Raw genomic sequence first — 6747 nt, 5'->3', positions numbered from 1 at the left:
TCAACTTATCAAAGCGTATATTCCAACTCCGAGATGCTTGCACCAGTCCATAGATGGATCGCTGGAGCTTGTATATTTTGTTAGTACCTTTAGGATTGACAAAACCTTCTGGTTGCATCATATACAACTCTTCTTTAATAAATCCATGAAGGAATGAAGTTTTGTTTAACCATTTGCCAAATTTCATAAAATGCGGCAATTGCTAACATGATTCGGACAGACTTAAGCATAGATATGAGTGAGAAACTCTCATCGTAGTCAACACCTTGAACTTGTCGAAAACCTTTTTGCGACGATTCTAGCTTTGTAGATAGTAACACTACTATCAGCGTCCGTCTTCCTCTTGAAGATCCATTTAATCTCAATGGCTCGCCGATCATTGGGCAAGTCAATCAAAGTCCATACTTTGTTCTCATACATGGATCTCATCTCAGATTTCATGGCCTCAAGCCATTTCGCGGAATCTGGGCTCATCATCGCTTCCTCATAGTTCGTAGGCTCGTCATGGTCAAGTAACATGACCTCCAGAACAAGATTACCGTACCATTCTGGTGCGGATCTCACTCTGGTTTACCTACGAGGTTCGGTAGTAACTTGATCTGAAGTTACATGATCATCATCATTAGCTTCCTCACTAATTGGTGTAGTAGTCACAGGAACAGATTTCTGTGATGAACTACTTTCCAATAAGGGAGTAGGTACAGTTACCTCATCAAGTTCTACTTTCCTCCCACTCACTTCTTTTGAGAGAAACTCCTTCTCTCGAAAGGATCCATTCTCAGCAACAAATATCTTGCCTTTGGATCTGTGATAGAAGGTGTACCCAACATTTTCTTTTGGGTATCCTATGAAGACGCACTTCTCCGATTTGGGTTTGAGCTTATCAGGTTGAAACTTTTTCACATAAGCATTGCAACCTCAAACTTTAAGAAACGACAGCTTAGGTTTCTTGCCAAACCATAGTTCATACTGTGTCGTCTCAACAGATTTAGATGGTGCCCTATTTAACGTGAATGCAGCTGTCTCTAATGCATAACCCCAAAACGATAGTGGTAGATCGGTAAGAGACATCATAGATCGTACCATATCTAATAAAGTACGGTTATGACGTTCGGACACACCATTACACTGTGGTGTTCCAGGTGGCGTGAGTAGTGAAACTATTTCACATTGTTTTTAAATGAAGGCCAAACTCATAACTCAAATATTTTACTTCTGCGATCATATCGTAGAAACTTTTATTTTTGTTACGATGATTCTCCACTTCACTCTGAAATTCTTTGAACTTTTCAAATGTTTCAGACTTGTGTTTCATCAAGTAGATATACTCATATCTGCTCAAATCATCTGTGAAGATCAGAAAATAATGATACCTGCCGCGAGCCTCAATATTCATCAGACCACATACATCAGTATGTATGATTTCCAACAAATCTGTTGCTCGCTCCATTGTTCCGGAGAACGGAGTCTTAGTCATCTTGCCCATGAGGCATGGTTCGCAAGCATCAACTGATTCATAATCAAGTGATTCCAAAATCCCATCAGCATGGAGTTTCTTCATGCGCTTTACACCAATATGACCTAAACGGCAGTGCCACAAATAAGTTGCACTATCATTATTAACTTTGCATCTTTTGGTTTCAATATTATGAATATGTGTATCACTACGATCGAGATCCAACGAACCATTTTCATTGGGTGTGTAACCATATAAGGTTTTACTGATGTAAACAGAACAACAATTTATTCTCTTATTTAAATGAATAACCGTATTGCAATAAACATGATCAAATCATATTCATGCTCAACGCAAACACCAAATAACACTTATTTAGGTTCAACACTAATCCCAAAAGTATAGGGAGTGTGCGATGATGATCATATCAATCTTGGAACCACTTCCAACACACATCGTCACTTCACCCTTAACTAGTCTATGTTCATTCTGCAACTCCTGTTTCGAGTTACTACTCTTAGCAACTGAACCAGTATCAAATACCGAGGGGTTGCTATGAACACTAGTAAAATACACATCAATAATATGTATACCAAATATACCTTTATTCACTTTGCCATCCTTCTTATCCGCCAAATACTTGGGGTAGTTCCGCTTCCAGTGACCAGTCCCTTTGCAGTAGAAGCACTTAGTCTCAGGCTTAGGACCAGACTTGGGCTTCTTCACTTGAGCAGCAACTTGCTTGCCGTTCTTCTTGAAGTTCCCCTTCTTCCCTTTGCCCTTTTCTTGAAACTAGTGGTCTTGTCTATCATCAACACTTGATATTTTTCTTGATTTCTACCTTCGTCGATTTTAGCATTACGAAGAGCTTGGGTATGATTTCCGTTATCCCTTGCATATCAAAGTTCATCACGAAGTTCTACTAACTTGGTGATGGTGACTAGAGAATTCTGTCAATCACCATTTTATCTGGAAGATTAACTCCCACTTGATTCAAGCGATTGTAGTACCCAGACAATCTGAGCACATGCTCACTGCTTGAGCTATTCTCATCCATCTTTTAGCTATAGAACTTGTTGGAGACTTCATATCTCTCAACTCGGGTATTTGCTTGAAATATTAACTTCAACTCCTGGAACATCTCATATGGTCCATGACGTTCAAAACGTCTTTGAAGTCCCGATTCTAAGCCGTTTAAGCATGGTGCACTAAACTATCAAGTAGTCATCATATTGAGCTAGCCAAATGTTCATAACATCTGCATCTGCTCCTGCAACAGGTTTGTCACCTAGCGGTGCATCAAGGACATAATTCTTCTGTGCAGCAATGAGGATAAACCTCAGATCACGGATCCAATCCACATCATTGCTACTAACATTTTTCAATTTATTTTTCTCTAGGAACATATCAAAAATAAAACATGGGAGCTAAACGCGAGCTATTGATCTACAACATAGATATGCTAATACTACCAGGACTAAGTTCATGATAAATTTAAGTTCAATTAATCATATTACTTAAGAACTCCCACTTAGAAAGACATCCCTCTAATCTTCTAAGTGATCACGTGATCCAAATCAACTAAACCATGTCCGATCATCACGTGAGATGGAGTAGTATCAATGGTGAACATCAATATGTTGATCATATCTACTATATGATTCACGCTCGACCTTTCGGTCTCCGTGTTCCGAGGCCATATCTGTTATATGCTAGGCTCGTCAAGTTAAACCTGAGTATTCCGCGTGTGCAACTGTTTTGTACCCGTTGTATTTGAACATAGAGCCTATCACACCCGATCATCACGTGGTGTCTTAGCACGAAGAACTTTCGCAATGGTGCATACTCAGGGAGAACACTTGTACCTTGATAATTAGTGAGAGATCATCTTATAAAGCTACCGTCGAACTAAGCAAAATAAGATGTATAAAAGATAGACATCACATGCAATCAAAATATGTGACATGATATGGCCATCATCATCTTGTGCCTTTGATCTCCATCTCCAAAGTATCGTCATGATTTCCATCGTCACCGGCATGACACCATGATCTCCATCATCTTGATCTATATCAATGTGTCGTCACATGGTCGTCTCGCCAACTACTGCTCATGCAACTATTGCTATCGCATAGCGATAAAGTAAAGCAATTATTTGGCGCTTGCATCTTATGCAATAAAGAGACAACCACAAGGCTTCTGCCAGTTGCCGATAACTTCAACAAAACATGATCATCTTATACAACAACTTATATCTCATCATGTCTTGACCATATCACATCACAACATGCCCTGCAAAAACAAGTTAGACGTCCTCTACTTTGTTGTTGCAAATTTTACGTGGCTGCTACAGGCTTAGCAAGAACCGTTCTTACCTACGCATCGAAAACCACAATGATAGTTTGTCAAGTTTGTGCTATTTTAACCTTCTCAAGGACCGGGCGTAGCCACACTCGGTTCAACTAAAGTTGGAGAAACTGACACCCGCTAGTCACCTGTGTGCATAGCACGGCGGTAAACCAGTCTCGCGTAAGCGTACACGTAATGTCGGTCCGGGCTGCTTCACCCAACAATACCGCCGAACCAAAGTATGACATGCTGGTAAGCAGTATGACTTATATCGCCCACAACTCACTTGTGTTCTACTCGTGCATATTACATCAACGCATAAAACCTAGGCTCGGATGCCACTGTTGGGGAACGTAGCAATTTCAAAAATTTCCTACGCACATGCAAGATCATGGTGATGCACATCAACGAGAGGGGAGAGTGTTGTCCACGTACCCTCGTAGACCGAAAGCGGAAGCGTTAGCACAACGCGGTTGATGTAGTCGTATGTCTTCACGATCCGACCGATCAAGTACCGAACGTACGGCACCTCCGAGTTCAGCACACGTTCAGCCCGATGACGTCCCTCGAACTCCGATCCAGCCGAGTGTTGAGGGAGAGTTTCGTCAGCATGACGGCGTGGTGACGATGTTGATGTTCTACCGACGCAGGGCTTCGCCTAAGCACCGCTACAGTATTATCGAGGTGGACTATGGTGGAGGGGGCACCGCACACGGCTAAGAGATCAAGAGATCAATTGTTGTCTCTATGGGGTGCCCCCTGGCCACGTATATAAAGGAGTGGAGGAGGGAGGAGAGGGCTGGCCCCTATGGCGCGCCCTGGAGGAGTCCTACTCCCACCGGGAGTAGGATTCCCCCCCCCCTTCTAAGTAGTAGGAGTAGGAGTCAAGGCAAGGGAAGGGAGAAGAGAAGGAAGGAGGGGGCGCAGCCCCTCCCCCTAGTCCAATTCGGACTAGGCCTTGGGGGCGCCCAACCTCTCCTCTCTCTTTCCCCTAAAGCCCAATAAGGCCCATATACTCCCCGGCGAATTCCCGTAACTCTCTAGTACTCCGAAAAATACCTGAATCACTCGGAACCTTTCCGATGTCCGAATATAGTCGTCCAATATATCGATCTTTACGTCTCGACCATTTCGAGACTCCTCGTCATGTCCCCGATCTCATACGGGACTCCGAACTCCTTCGGTACATCAAAACATATAAACTCATAATATAACTGTCATCGTAGCGTTAAGCGTGCGGACCCTACGGGTTCGAGAACTATGTAGACATGACCGAGACACGTCTCCAGTCAATAACCAATAGCGGAACCTGGATGCTCATATTGGCTCCTACATATTCTACGAAGATCTTTTATCGGTCAGACCGCATAACAACATACGTTGTTCCCTTTGTCATTGGTATGTTACTTACCCGAGATTCGATCATCGGTATCTCAATACCTAGTTCAATCTCGTTACCGGCAAGTCTCTTTACTCATTCTATAATACATCATCTCGCAACTAACTCATTAGTTGCAATGCTTGCAAGGCTTAGGTGATGTGCATTACCAAGAGGGCCCAGAGATACCTCTCCGACAATCGGAGTGACAAATCCTAATCTCGAAATACGCCAACCCAACAAGTACCTTCGGAGACACCTGTAGAGCACCTTTATAATCACCCAGTTACGTTGTGACGTTTGGTGGCACACAAAGTCATAGGAACATGTATAAGTCATGAAGAAAGCAATAGCAACAAACTAAATGATCAAGTGCTATGCTAACGGAATGGGTCAAGTCAATCACATTATTCTCCTAATGATGTGATCCCGTTAATCGAATGACAACTCATGTCTATGGTTAGGAAACATAACCATCTTTGATCAACGAGCTAGTCAAGTAGAGGCATACTAGTGACACTCTGTTTGTCTATGTATTCACACATGTATTATGTTTCCGGTTAATACAATTCTAGCATGAATAATAAACATTTATCATGATATAAGGAAATAAATAATAACTTTATTATTGCCTCTAGGGCATATTTCCGTCAGAGTTGCCCCCTGCTTATTTGGATTATGAGGCTATGGTTTGTCATCAGTTTGTTGAGAGGAACTATCAGTTCCTCCAGTACCGACTAATCTTTGACAGACAACGCACCTATCACGTCGCTCTCCCTGCTTCTACTTTCTCTGACTTTCAGGAAAAAGGGAGATATTTTATAACCAGAGAGGAGGTGGACGAGTATAAGAGGAGAGCTGAGATAGCTCGCCTCCAAGCTGCAGCCCATGATACAATGACTGCTGCATCTCAGTACGACCCCAACTACAACTTTGGATATCTGCCAGGCCATCCGTGGCATTAGACCAACTTAGGCCAAAAGCCTAAGCTTGGGGGAGTACGTATTTCTCACCGATGTTATATTATTGTTCACACACTCATTGCTAGATGTCGGTGCTCATACTTCTTCATTGTATCATCCATGCTAGTTTATTTTCTCTTTTTATGCTTTCTTCTTGTGTGTTTAATAAACCTTAAGAAAAACCAAAAAATTAAGTTGTAGCTTTTAGATAGTTTTAATTTCCATGCTTGTAGTAGTAATTAAAAAGAAAACCCAAAAAGATTTCTTGTTCTTCTTTTGCTTGTTGGGAGCTTTCCCGTGTAAATAGTTTTATTTCTTTTCTTTTCTCTGGGGGTCGATAGGATAAGACCATAATTAAATTGTTGAGGTGGCTCTTATATGCATTATTGTTGATATGACAAAAGAGCCCATATTGCCTTGTCTTCTCCTGTTTATTGAATGCTTGCAGATTCTAGCTTAGTCCAATGCACGTGCACTATTATTATTATCCACATCATTCGGTCGTGCAAGTGAAAGGCAATTATGACAATATATGATGGACTGACTGAGATGAGAAAAGCTGGTATGAACTCGACCTCTGTTGTTTTCGTAAATATGATTAG

Source organism: Triticum urartu, chromosome 7 (assembly GCF_003073215.2).
Source record: "Triticum urartu cultivar G1812 chromosome 7, Tu2.1, whole genome shotgun sequence".
In the NCBI taxonomy this organism is placed as follows: Eukaryota; Viridiplantae; Streptophyta; class Magnoliopsida; order Poales; family Poaceae; genus Triticum; species Triticum urartu.
The sequence above is the reverse complement of the archived record's forward strand: the minus strand, read 5'-3'. Positions refer to the sequence as shown.